The sequence below is a fragment of the Neophocaena asiaeorientalis genome, unplaced genomic scaffold (genome assembly GCF_003031525.2).
Source record: "Neophocaena asiaeorientalis asiaeorientalis breed wild unplaced genomic scaffold, Neophocaena_asiaeorientalis_V1.1 scaffold44, whole genome shotgun sequence".
Taxonomy (NCBI): domain Eukaryota; kingdom Metazoa; phylum Chordata; class Mammalia; order Artiodactyla; family Phocoenidae; genus Neophocaena; species Neophocaena asiaeorientalis.
In genome coordinates, this window is record NW_020173678.1 from 751,821 (window position 1) to 766,682 (window position 14,862).

A 14,862-nucleotide genomic window follows, 5' to 3' on the forward strand; every position below is an offset into this window, starting at 1 on the left:
ACTGTAGATTTAAGAGCTTGAAAATTCCGTCATTATCAAGAATTCGGCCTGAAATCTTTCTGGAACGACGTGGGAATATAAATAAGTTTAAAAGGCATCAAGCCATTCCTTCCTCTTTCTAACAGCTTCTTTTGTAGGAAGTCAAACTCTCCTTTTACACAGACCCCTTGTTCTCACCCTGTGGTTCTTAAAAGACGCCAACGATACTTCTTCTTACCACTTACACTGAATAAATAATTCAGGGTAATATAATACCCAGTGGAACTTAGAACTGATAGACTTCTTCCAAGTCCTTTAAGATGTATCTTCAAAAGAAAACACTGAAGCACACTTTTATGGATTCCTCTATTCTTCCTAATAAGGTCAAAATAGTAACAACACTCATACTTCACATTGTCTGTTTGGCAAAGGCCCGTTTGACCGACAGGGTGGTGCTGGTAGCAGGCACGTGAACCCTGCAAGGCTCCTGCCTTGTGCGAGATTAAGGGACGCAGGCAGAGGGGAATGGAAAGGTGTTCTATCACATCTTCTCTAACGAACGACCGCATCAGAGTTACCTTAGAAACAAAGGGTTTATCTCATCTTAAAGATGGGCAGGGACTTCCCTGGTGGTATAGCAGTTAAGAATCCACCTGCCAGTGCAGGGGACATGGGTTCAATCCCTGGTCCAGGAAGATCCCACATGCCGCGGAGCAACTAAGCCCGGGCGCCACAACTACTGAGCCTGCGCTCTATAGCCCGTGAGCCACAACTACTGAATCCCTCGTGCCTAGAGCCCATGCTTCCCAACAAGAGAAGCCACTGCACAGAGAAGCCCTTGTACTGCAACGAAGAGTGGCCCCTGCTCACCGCAACTAGAGAAAGCCTGCGCGCAGCAACTAAGACCCAACGCAGCCAAAATTAATTATTTTTTTAAAAAAGATGGGCAAAGGAGGGAATTCCAGCCCTTTTCAGTAACCTATGTAGTTACGTAACAAGCCTCACAAGAAGTTAATCAACTATGTTTTATCCAAATCCGTTGGGTTGAAATTCCTCTGTCCTCAGTGGAATTAGAAAGCTACTGACTGTCATCAGTGGGAGGCCCCTTCATGTATTTGAACCCTGTATTAAAAGCTCTGTTTTGTGCTGAACATCTTTTTTATGATTTCTTTTTTAAAAACCATTTTTAAATGGAAGTAGAGTTAATTTACAATGTTATGTTGGTTTCAGGTATCCAGCAGTGATTCCGTTTTATATATAGATGTATATATATATATATTTTCAATTGTATATATTTTCAATTGTATATATACATAATAGTCTTTTTCAGATTCTTTTCCATTATAGGTTATTATAAGATATTGAATATGGTTCCCTGTGCTATACAGTAGGTCTTTGTTGTTTATCTATTCTATATATACCTGTTAATCCCAAACTCCTAATTTCTCTCTCCCCCTGTGCTGAATATCTTTAACCTTTAACCCAGTCATTCTCAACTGGGGTGATCTTATCCCCAGGGGACATTTGGCAGTGTGTGCAGCCTTTTTTGGTTGTCACAACTGGAGGGCAAATGCTCCTGGCGTCTAGTGGGTAGAGGGCAGGGATGCTCTAAACACCCTACAATGCGCAGGGTGGTTCTACACACACACAGACACACACGCACACACACGGACACACATGCACACAGCCCTCCAAAGAATTATCCTCCAGTGTTAATAGTACCAAGGTTGATAAACTGTTTATCTTCTTAGTATATTCTTATTTTCCAGACCTTTAGTAATCATTTGAATTTTCTTTCTGATTTTTAAAAATATTTATTTTATTTTTGGCTGCATTGGGTCTTCGTTGCTGTACCTGGGCTTTCTCTAGTTGTGGCGAGCAGGGGCTACTCTTTGTTGTGGTGGCTTCTCTTGTTGCGGAGCATGGGCTCTAGGCGTGAGGGATTCAGTAGTTGTGGCGCATGGCCTCAGTAGTTGTGGCTCGCGGGCTCTAGAGCGCAGGCTCAGTAGTTGTGGTGCATGGGCTTAGTTTCTCCACAGCATGTGGGATCTTCCTGGACCAGGGCTTGAACCTGTGTCCCCTACGTTGGCAGATGGATTCTTAACCACTGCACCACCAGGGAAGTCCTTAATCATTTGAATTTGCTTTGAACCTCTTCTCCAACTTACATTACCCCACTTGGATTTGGAGCTGTGACTTACACGTGAGCCTGATTGTTACTGAAAACTAAGGACACTGACTTCATAATTGCTTTATAATTCCCTCCATCTGTGATACTTGTTAAAGGATAATTTAATGACATGTCCTGTATGAAGGTTATAGACACAGAACTGCTCTGGGGATATGAATGACCCACTTCAAATGCCTGTAGGCATTTGGTTGAATTACTAGGGCACCCAAAGTTCTACTCCAATAAGATCATCAGAATATCCGAACCTGATAGAAAAGGAGAGGGGCTCAGGGTGGGGGCCTGGGAGAGGAAGTCTCCCTGAGCTGTAGCCAGAGGAATAAGGGTGATAGAAACAGAAGGGGGAAGCCCCGCAAGGCTGGCGCTTACAACTCTCTATGTGAGCAACCAAAGAGAGACGTTGGATGAGGCATCCCAGCCTCAGCTACATTTTACTGCGGCCTAAGGACACGTATTTAAGATAACTTTCGGTAAGTTCTTAAACTTCTGTAACTTTTCCAACATTTGTTTACTTTTAATTCCCTATTTCTCAATAACGTGGAGCAGTGAAAACCCTTCAAATGAAAAGGCTTGTTTCTGGCTTAAAAAATGGCAGGAGTAGCCCCCTTTGAGGCTAACCTTGGAGAATGGGATTTCTGGAAGAGAAACCAGACTGTTCATAGCCAAGAAGGGGAGCCATCTGGGGAAATCCTGGGATCAGCAAGAAGAAATTTGGGACAGTGAGGGGCTGATGCTGGGGTCAGAAAAAGTGCTTCGAGTCTTCAGAACGGTTGCTGGGTTCTGCTTTACATAGTGCCTCACTCATGAGAGGGTTTAATATATGGTTTTCTGATTTTGATTAGCATTTTGCTCCTAACTACCGCTCTTAAATTCAAATTATAGCTTTCCAGAGGATAAAAAAAGGGAGAGAGAAGAAACACGCTGAGGTTTGCACAGAGATCAAATAACCGTTCCTTCCTAAAACCATAGGTTCTGCCGTTTGTTCCGTTTTTATGCCAGGTCTGACATTTCTCATGCTTGATGTCTACATATAAACATTCACATTGGAGAGTCTGAACAAAAATCATTTGGTTGGCTGGAGTTCTGTAAGGAGTCTATAAAATGTTCTTGGAATTTTAGTCCCAAGTATGCTTTTATATTTAGATGACTCACAAAAACTTTATTTGCACTCTATCTACTTAGCATGAAAGATGATCTGAATGAATGTGAAAAAATAATTAATTTCAAATTTACGCAAGGGAAAGATTGTAGCTTACTGTCTCTCACGTTCCCTCTGCTTCTAACTCCAACTGCATTCCAACTCCTTCTGCTGGGACCACTCAGTAGGCAAGAGGGGTGGGAATCACAGACCTGTGTGATGCCTTCTTCACTCTGGGCAGGATGGGGGTTGGGGGTCAGGGTAGGATAGAACTGATGTAAAGAACTAAAAACAATGATGTCTAGTAGACAGACCCCCTGATTGTGCCATGATAGTTGGCCTGCCAGCAGGTTGATTTCTGCCCCTTGTACATGGGTATATTCTTGTTGACCCCAAAGAGCTGGAGAAGAACCAAACCGAGGCCAGGAGAATTAAAGGAGATCAGGGAGCAAAAGGTTTCCTTCCTGAGGACCTGTCTGCTGCCATGCCATCAGACAATCAGAGACCATTGTCCTTCCATCCTCCCTGGACCACTGATACTTAAGCTTCTCTCAGGATTCCACAACCAGAAAGAGAAGGAGCAAATCAAACTATCAGATTAAGTCCCTTAGGAAATAGAGCCGCTGGAAGAGACAGACAACAACTTGTAAGAAAAACAGTAAGAAAAAACTAATAAGAGCACGAAGGAGATCTATGTGCAGCATAAAAGAGGCTCTCTAGATAAATCAAACCTTTATTTTCGACTAGAATTTTAGTAAAATGAAGGCCATTGCTGAGACTCAAATTAGAGGCCTGGAAAATTCAATGGAATAAAATCTCAAATGACAGAGCAAAAGCACAAAGAGATAGAAATTGCATAGACAAAAGCATAAAGGTAAGAGATTTGGAGGATAGATTCTAGAAGGAGGGCAAGGAGCAGGTGGAGAAGAGATAAAAATAGAAGAAAATATTTTTGCGTTGAAGAAAGACCAGAGTCTGCAACTTCAAACGGCTGACTAAGTTCCAGGCATAATAACGAGAACCATATCTAGGCATATATGAGTAAAATTTTTGAACTTCAACATAAAGATAAAGTCTTATGAGTTTCCAGGAAAATAAATGAGCAAACTATAAAGAAAGAGAATCAGGCAGGCATGTGATTTATCTTCAGTTCTGGAGGTTAAAAGACAGTGGAGCAAACTCTGCAAAGTACTAAGAGAAAAGGATTGAAATCCAAGAATTCTATACCCAGGTGAATTATCACTTACCCATCAGTTTGAATGAAAGATACTGGTAAATATACAAGGATTCAGAGAATGTATCATAGACAAACCACCAGTTGAGGAAAAAACTCGAGAAAGTGAGCAAAAATAACAAATTAATCTGAACAGAGCTTATATTATATTAATTATCCATGATAGATAACAATTACCCCAGAACTTAGGGGCTTGAAGCAATACTAATCATCTCTCACAGTTTTTGTGGATCAAGAGTGGCTTAGCTAGGAGGCTAAAAGATGAACTCACAGTGGGGCCAGGGCTACAGTCACTTAAAGACTTACCTGGGGCTGCAGAATCTGCACCCAAGATGGGTCACTCATACGACCAGCAAGTTGGATGGCTGTTGGCCAGAGGTCTTAGTTCCTCTGCACATGGAGAAATCAAGCAACATAATTCTAAAGAACCCAGGGGTCAAAGAGAAAGTCTCAATGGAAATTTTTTAAAAATATAAATAATGGAAAGTAAAAATACAACATATCAAAATACGTGTGATGCAGCTAAAGCAGTGCTGAGAGGGAAATTTATAGCATCAAACACACACATTAGAAGCAAGTAAAGGTCTTAAACCAGTCATCTAAGTACCTACCTCAAGAAACTAAAAGGAGAGAAACAGAATAAGGCTCCAGCAAGTAGAAGGAGACTTTAAAAAAAAAAGAACAAAATTCAATGAAATTGGAAATAGAAAATCAATGAAGAAAAAAAGCTGGTTCTTAAAAAAAAGAAATCACTAAAATTGATCATCTCTAGCAAGACTGACAAAAGTAAAGAGAGCTGACACAAAACAGAATATCAGGGATGCTACTCTAAATCCTTCAAGGAATCCCATGAACAGCTTTATGTTCATAAGTTTGACAACTTAAAAGAAATGGACAAATTTCTTAAAAACCACCAACTACCAAAATTCAATCAAGGTGAAATAGAGAAACTAAATCATTCTACAGCCATTAAAAAACTGAATTTGTAATTTAAAATTCCCTAAAAGAAATCCAGTCCCAGATGTCTTCACTGGAGAGATCATCAAACATTTGAAGAAGAATTAATACCAGTTTTACATAGTCTTTTCGAGAAAATAGAAGCATAAGGAATATTTCCTGACTCATGTGTTAGGAGGCCAGTATTACTTTGATATAAAATCAAAGACACTACAACAAAACAAAACTGCAGACAAGTATCTCTCTTGAACTTAGATACAAAAATTCTGACAAAATGTTAGCAAATTGATTCCAACATAGTATCTAAAACAAATTATCCACCATGACCAAGTGGGATTTACTCTGGGTATGTAAGACTGGTTCAACATTTGAAAATCCATCAATGTAATCACTATATCAACAGACTAAAGAAGAAAAATCATAGGATCAGAATGATCATATTAATTAACAAAGAAAAGGCATTTGACAAAATCCAACACCCATTTATGATTAAAAAAAAAACTCTCAGCAAGATAGGGATAGAGGAATTAACTCATCTTCACAAAGAATCTACAAAATCCTATGGCTAAAATGTCACTTAATGGTGAAAGACCAAATGCTTTCTCCTTAATATTGGGGACAAGACAAGGATGTCCCCTTTTATTACTATTTTATTATTCAATGTAGTACTGGCAAGTCTAGTCGCTGCTCTAGGGCAAGAATAAAATAAAAAGCGTATCATCTGGAATGGAAGAAATAAAATTATCCCCATTTGCAGGTAACATGATTGTGTACATAGAAAATCGAAAATCCCAAGGAATCTGCAACAAACAAACAAACCCTAGAACTGAGTTCAGCAGGATCATAGGATAAGAGATCAACACACAAAACACAGGGTATCTCCACATACTAACAATGAACATGTGGAAAAGAAATTTAAAACACAATACCGGGCTTCCCTGGTGGCGCAGTGGGTGAGAGTCCGCCTGCCGATGCAGGGGACACGGGTTTGTGCCCCGGTCCGGTAAGATCCCACATGCCGCGGAGCGGCTGGGCCCGTGAGCCGTGGCCACTGAGCCTGCGCGTCCGGAGCCTGTGCTCCGCAACGGGAGAGGCCACAACAGTGAAAGGCCCGCGTACTGCAAAAAAAAACCCCACAACAACACAATGCCATTTACAATCACCCCAAAGAAAATGAAAAACTTAGGTATATATTTATCAAAACATGTAGATGATCTGTACACTGAAAATTGTAAAATGTTGATGAAATAAAAGAAGACCTAAATAAATAAAGTGACATTCTGTGTTCACGGACTGGGAGACCGAACAGTAAAGATGTCAGTTCTCTCCAAATCAACCTGTAGCTTCAATGCAGTTCCTATCAAAATCCCAGCAAAGATTTTTTAAGACATAGACAAGCTTATTCTAAAATTTATATGGAACAGGTCCTAGAATAGCTAAACTATCTTGACAAAGAAGAATAAAAGGGGAGGAATCACTCTACCTGATAGTAAGGCTTGTAATCTAGCTACAGTGACTAAGAGAGTGTGGATTTGGAAGAGGGAAAGACACGTAGTTCAATGGTTTAGAATAAAGAACTCAGAAATAGGGGACTTCCCTGGTGGTCCAGTGGTAAAGAATCTGCCTTACAATGCAGGGGACATGGGTTCGATCCCTCGTCAGGGAACTAAGATCCCACATGCCTCGGGGAAGCTGAGCCCGCGTGCCACAGCAACTGAGCTCGTGCACCCCAACTAGAGCCCGTGTACCGCAAACTACAGAGCCCACCCACTCTGGAACCGGCACACCACAACTAGAGAAGAGAAAACCTGCATACCACAACTAGAGAGAAGCCTGTGTGCCACAACAAAAGATCCTGCATGCCTCAATGAAGATCCCGCATGCAGTCATTCATAGTGAAAAAGATTTGAAACAAAGTGTCCACTGAGAGAGGAATGGCTGAATACGTTACATTCATTCACACTGAAATATTGTGCAGCCATGAAGAAGAATGCATTAGCCTTCTGCCAATCGACACAGAGGGATTTGGATGAGACATTATTGCAAGACAAAACTAAGGTATGAGAGCAGAGTATATAATATAATCTCATTTTTGCAAAGCAAATAATGGTTTAAAATCTACATATCTATGTATAGTTATATGTCTGGAGAAAAACACAGAAAAATATGCATCACCTTGTTTGCACAAATTCTCTGGAGGAGAAAGGGGTGGTCAGAGGGACAGGGGAGCAGGAGAGGAGAGAAGGAGAGGATGTAGATAAATAAATAATATGGAATGACTAAGCAAAGTGAACGTACTCTAGTATACACGGAATAAACTCTTCTATGTAAAATAGCGTGTGTGAGGGAGATTATGTATGAAGAGATTAGAAAACATTGTTACAGACATGGATCTACTAACTTGCAGAGAAATCTATGACAGACTGTCAGATTAACAAAACGTAAGTTGGGCTGCATGGGCTGAGGGTACTTAAAATCAAGTTGGGATTCAGTACTGAATCTTGGAAAATCTGGAACTGTATAAAGTATGATAACAGATAAGCCCCCAACGTATCTGAATATATATTTGTATATGTGTTAAAATACTGATATTGGTTATCTCAGGGTAGCAGCAGTGAATGGATGGCGTTGGGGCAGAGGTAGAAAAAAGAGGAGACAGTTAGCTTTGTCTTTTATATATGTTCGTTCCATGTTATTGCACTTGTTATTAGAAGCATGGGCTACTGCTATAATGTTCAAAACATTTTTAAAAATTAAAAAAACATAAACCCCAAGTTTTCCCACATGACGCCTCAAATGCATGCCATAATCTGTGTGGAGAGCACACATCAAAGAGGAATGTACTGAAAACTCATTTTGGAGATGGGATACAGGCATTCGTGGCTGAAAACGGATTTACTTTAAGGAACATAACTTGGGAGAGAAAATAATACCTACATTTAGGTGCCTAACTATTCATTTAATCTCAGCTTGAAAGAATATTAGATAGCAACTGCTCGAAAATAAAGCATCAGAACGATCCTTAATGCGAAGCAGGAAAGAGGCAGATGGACTCGTGTGGCTGGACATGTGGTACCGATGATGCAAAGAGACAAAACTGCAATCTTTAGGGCCTGTGAGTGCTCACTCAAGTTCAGTTCAGGCAGCCACAGCCCAACAAGCCAACAAGCCAATGGAATCATTTAGGACGGTTTGCAGAAGCTCATAGACAGACCACTAGAGTCCTAGGCAAATTGCAATGAAGAGAATTTAAATGTGTTCCCTTTCCTCGTGTCTTCCTCCTCCTTGGACTCCCACTTCCCATGTCACAGGATGTGAGAGGAGATTTTGTCTCAATATTTCAGTGAAAGCCTCAAGGCTTGGACAACGGGTGACAATGCACCCATATTTAAGAAAGAGACTAGGCACATCCCTGCAGGACTAACTAAGGGGTGACCAAACGGAGCCATCAATAATCAATACCATCCCCCATTTCCAACCTTTATAACAGAAGAGATTCCTCAGTGAGATTCTTGGTAGTAAGGGAACTCAAATGTGAGTAGAAAGTCTTGTAGTTTTGCTTCCCCTCCCACCTCCAAACCAAAAGAAGGGATCCCAGTTGACCCATTTATAGAGATTGGCGCTATCTACAAGAGGGGAGATTGGAATCTCACTTTCCAGCCGGCTGTTTTGCTACTAATGTGGAAACATAACATTTGGGGGAGAAAATGTCCCCAGGAAATTGGGTCATACAGGACGAAGGTAGGGACTAGTGTCTAACTGTCCCCTGGAAAATTCATCGGGTGGGGAGCTGAGCTGGAGTTGCCCATGGTGTCAGGGCAGGAAGAAAAGGCAGCAGTGGGAACAGTCTGCTGTTCCGGAGAGCATCGTCCAATCCTGGAGCAAGGATGTGCAGTGTTTCCGGTGGGCAAAGTGAGTACCATGGCGAGTAGCTGGGAAAGGATGATCTTGGAGGAGCCCCATCCAAGAGAACCATCTGCCTAGATCCCTACAGAGGGATACTCTGGGTGATCCACCAGGGGATGGAGGTGATAAAGGCCAGGAACAGTGCTGTAACGGGACATCCAGTGGGACTTCCAAAGACCTCGCTACATGCTGTGTGAAAGAGCCAGCACTTGGATGCGCACCACACATTAGGTGGACAAACGAGAATTACAGACATCAGCAGATGTGAGAAATAGACTTTGCCACTTTCCCTCTAATCCCTTACCTGCCACTGTCTCCAACCCTAAAGAAGCCAAGAGCAGTGGTGGGTAGGATATAGAGCAGGAACAGACCAGACGCCCACCCATTGCTGGCTCCCAAACCAGAGGTCTGGCCTGAGCTGAGGGCAAGAGAGGAGCTCTGACCGGATGAGGGATTGGCATGTTTATTTATATTTACTCAAAGCCCTAAGTTTGCCCTGAAAACTATGGACCTTGCTCAAAAAGTCACTCAAGGGGTGAAGAAGAGAAATCCTATTTGGAGTATGTTTTCAGCAAGTGGTGATAAGTAAAATCACTTCCTAATTGCATCCAACCAAGTTCAGCCCATTCGCTACCTGTAAACTCGTATGTCCTTAGCTGACATTCAAAGCCCTCTACCACCTGGCCCTTACGTGCTCTTCAAGTTTCTTTCTTTTAAATTTAGTTATTTTATTTGTTTATTTTTGGCTGCATTGGGTCTTCGTTGCTGCGCGCGGGCTTTCTCTAGTTGCGGTGAGCGGGGGCTACTTTTCGCTGCGGTGCGTGGGCTTCTCATTGCAGAGCACGAGCTCTAGGCGTGCGGGCTTCAGTAGTTGTGGCACATGGGCTCAGTTGCTCCGTGGCACGTGGGATCTTCCTGGACCAGGGCTCGAACCCGTGTCCCCTACCTTGGCAGGCGGATTCTTCACCACTGCGCCACCAGGGAAGCCCCCAAGTTTATTTCTTAATGACTTATTCCCTCTATTCCAACTAACATTACGCGGAAGTCCCACACCCATGCCATCTCCTGTTTTGTTGTTATGCCTTCCTTACCTCCTTTCTGCCTGTCTATGCTCCAGTGTTCTTTGAAGGCTTCCTTTCAAGCCACGCCTCCTCCACAAGGTCTAACCAACCAGCCCAGGTGCTTAAGAATCACCCCTTCTTCTGAGCTCCATCTGCTGACTGGCAATAAAGTAAGAGGTTCCAGCCCCATAAGTACCCTTAGTCCACACCACCCAAATTTCATTTGAAAAAAGTGCTCACGGTACACCTAGCCTTATTACTTTACATTGTCATCTACGTTTACGATTATGCCCCGCACCTCATTAGAAACTCCTTGAGGGCAGTGTTTACATCATTTGTTTGTCTGCTTTGGTCTTATGTCTCCAGACTTAGCCTGCAGTAGATTCTCGGGAGTGTTTGTTGGTGGTGTTGACGGTGCTGATAATTCAGTGCTTTCCCGCCTCCTGGGAGCTTCCTGCAAGTCCTTATTGCCCGTAAATTATCTCCTGGACCGCCCAGCTCTGAAACATCCCAACACAAACCAAAACACGAGGATCGGTCATTTTACAACCACTTCCAAAAGGCCAGAATGACTAAACTGTATCTCTAATGAAGGCATTTCCCGACTGAAGGCATGAAGCGTTTCAACACAGAAGAGCCAGGAAATAGGGAAAAAGATAGCACTTCAAACCATGGGGGGCGGGGCTCCACCGGCTCACTGCCTGTTTTGCCAGCGATCTGTGGGCCAGGACTCTAAAAGGGCTTTGTGCCACTTTCTCTGTTTCTGAGACGGGAACAACAATATATTTTCCTCTGCATAACCAGTAAACATATTAGTAGAACCAAATGAAATGATGTGAACTGATTTGCTCTGTAAATCTGATTATATATCATTAGCCTTTTGCAACATCATTTCTGGAGAGATACAGAAATGATCTGAAAGGATACCAGTTTCTCAAAGAAAGACTTTCACTTTTTGCTGTTGTCAATTTAAACATCAAGATGTCAGTCCTTTAGACATAAAATAGCTGAGGGGCTTCCCTGGTGGCGCAGTGGTTAAGAATCCACCTGCCAGTGCAAGGGACATGGGTTCGAGCCCTGGTCTGGGAAGATCCCACATGCCGCGGAGCAACTAAGCCCATGCGCCACAACTACTGAGCCTGCGAGCCACAACTACTGAGGCTGTGAGCCACAACTGCTGAAGCCCACGCGCCTAGAGCCCGTGCGCCGCGACAAGAGAAACCACCGCAATGAGAAGCCCGCGCACCGCAATGAAGAGTAGCCCCCGCTCGCCACGACTAGAGAAAGCCCGCGCGCAGCAACGAAGACCCAACAGCCATAAATAAATAAATAAAGTAAAAAAATAAATAAATAAAATAAAATAGCTGGGCCATGAATCAGTCGTGATTCATTTCAAAGATTCAAACGATGTAAGGAGAGCCTTAACCAAAAGGCTCCTCATCCTCTAAAGGCTGAAACTTGTACCTAACTCCCGTCTTCCAATTCTTTCTCTGTTAGTCACCAGGAGTCTTCTGTGCCCTATGACGGCACAGGGCAGGTTAAGTACAAAATCAGCATTTGCTCCCAATGAAGCAAGTAGCCATGCTTTGTCTCGAGAAGCTGCCAAATGAAAGATGATGAGATTATCTGGTGAGCTTTAATTGCCGAGTTAATTGTCTGGCTAATTCAGGAAAACAAGTCCAGAAATGGAATTTGGACTAGATTATCTGTCATCACCTGGATCTGAATTTGCCTGTTCCACAGGTAAGTCAGTCTAACCTCCATCTTCCCCTCACTTGTTTAAAGCTAATTTGTAGTGTTTAAAATAACATGTCCGACACGTGATCTTTATCCCTGGTGGTGGAAAGCCCGGGCTCTGACCTCAGCTAGTATCTCAGGAGGGGCAGTTAAGAGTGAGCAGTCCTGCCTGGGATGCAGGCAAAGAGCAACGGGGGCCAGAGGCCGGGGACTGATGAAGGGGTCCCGGGAAGAAGGGACGGAAAGTAAGGCAGGATCAATACACGTGTGATGACAAGTATTTAATTTTCCCAATGAAAGATTTCTTTGTAAAATTGGAGCATGTCTTATATTTCCAAATATGGTGGTTTGGAAAAAGAAACCATCACATCCCTCAAACTTGCTTTTAATCTCATGAAACTCCAGCAATAAGCCAACTCGAAAATTAATAGTTTCCTTCCTGAGTTTGGTGAATGAAAATAAGAATTCTAAACTTTTTAGATAATTGTTGAAAAAAATCACCTTTACTCCTGAGCCTTGAGTCTAGTTGTTAGATATGACTACCTGAAATTAGAGAGTCCTTTCATACATTTTCAGGTTTACGTTATGATTATACTTGAGAGCAAATGGAGGCAAATGTTTGACTATGAGCACAGGGAAAGAGGTCTGCAGAGAGAAAGAGAGAAATGTGATGAACACAGGAAGCCACAGAGTCCCCAAGTAAGAATGCAGAGGCTTAGTTTTCTAGTTTAGTTGTCTAATTCTTCACATTGCCCCATTCTTGAGGTTCCTTGTGATAACCTAATTACTTATAATAAACCCCTTATATAGTATATTTTCAAGATGGCTCGAGTAGATTTCTATTGCCCAAAACCAAAACAGTTCTGATTAAGAAACCCTGCCATGTCATTGTAGCTGAGTATTTAGAAGTTGATTTCACCCAAGCACCACTTAAAGGACTTAGGACAGTTTTTATTGCTAGTGTAGATGTACGTCAGCTCTTTCAAGGTTTTTGGTAGGCAAAGTTGCACCTAAATGCAAGTACTGGAAATTGATTATTGAAAAAATGGTTATCATTTCAAGTATGTTATTTAAAACACTTTCTATAAAATATTTAAAGCAATATGTTATTGATTTGTCATCAAAATTTCCCTCTCTGAATATTGAATAAGAGTAGTAATTCCAGGACTTACCTGGTGGCGCAGTGGTTAAGAATCCTCCTGCCAATGCAGGGGACAGGGTTCGAGCCCTGGTCCAGGAAGATCCCTCATGCCGCGCGCGGAGCAACTAAGCCCGCGAGCCACAACAACTGAAGCCCTCGCTCTGCGACAAAGAGAAGCCACCGCAATGAGAAGCCTGTGCACCACAATGAAGAGTAGCCCCCGCTCGCCGCAACTAGAGAAAGCCCAAGCACAGCAACGAAGACCCAATACAGCCAAAAGTAAACAAATAAATAAATAAACTTATTTTTTATAAAAGAGTAGTAATTCCAAATTTCCTTTAAGAGACACTTTAGAATTTAGGCAAAACAATTATAATTGATATTTAATTTTAGGGAATGAGTTACAGAATGCATTAAGATGATCTCATCTACTTTGCTGTATATTATAGATGTTATGCGAGATGAAACCCTTCTTGGCTAACATTAGAGTAATAACAGAATGATTAACGCTTCATGTGATAGTTGACGTAGTGCATGTTCAGATTTTCATACCAAATTTATTAGGAGATATTTGACTAAATGTTTCTGATAAATTCTCTAAATTTAAATAAATATAAAAATAACCTTACATCATTTACCTTACCTCTCACTGCTCATACTGGAGTTTTTCTCAGGCCTTTTGTATGGCTCTATTTGGAGGTGGGGTCTTTAAGGAAGAATTAAGGTTAAATGAGGTCATAAGGGTGGGGCCCTGATCTGATAGAATTAGTGTTCTTATAAGAAGAGACATCTGGGGAGCCCGGTGTGTGTGTGTGTGTGCGCGCACGTGTGCACATGTGCACACCAAGGAAAGGCCATGTGAAGACACAGCAAGAAAACATCTGTCTGCAAGCCAGGAAGAGAGCTCTCACCGCAAACTGGGTCATCTGGAGCCTTGATCATGGACTTTCAGCCTCCAGAACTAGGAGAAAATTAATTTCTGTTGTTTATGCCACCCAGTCTATGATATTTGTCCTGGCAGCCTGAGCAGACTAACATATACCACTAGGTACATGTGATGGAAAATTAAAGTGCTGTTTGTTGAGGGAACTTAGAGGCCGAGAACAACAGAGGGCACACGATCTTCCCATCTCTTCATTATCCCCCAGAGAAATGTGCTCAAGTGGGGACTTTGTGATGTGTCACAGGATCCAAAAAGAGGTCCCCCCTTTATTGTTCTACATATTTCTAAGGATGTTGGAGGGAGAGGCAAGGAACATCTATTTTACAGCAAAACAGTGGGACCTTCTTGATGGAAGAAATGGACTTACTAGGAAGAGGAAGCTGGCACTACTAGGATGTGGTATCAGCCTGTCCTTCCATCGAGTTAATCTGCTGAGCTACTTTCTCCTTAAGCTACCAAATGTAGGAGGGAATGAGCCTCCAGGACGACCTGCTTGTCTCTCATCAGTAAGCAGGAAACTTAAAATGTAAGGACAAAAAAAAAAAAAAAAAAAAAAAAAAAAAAAAAAAAAAAAAAAA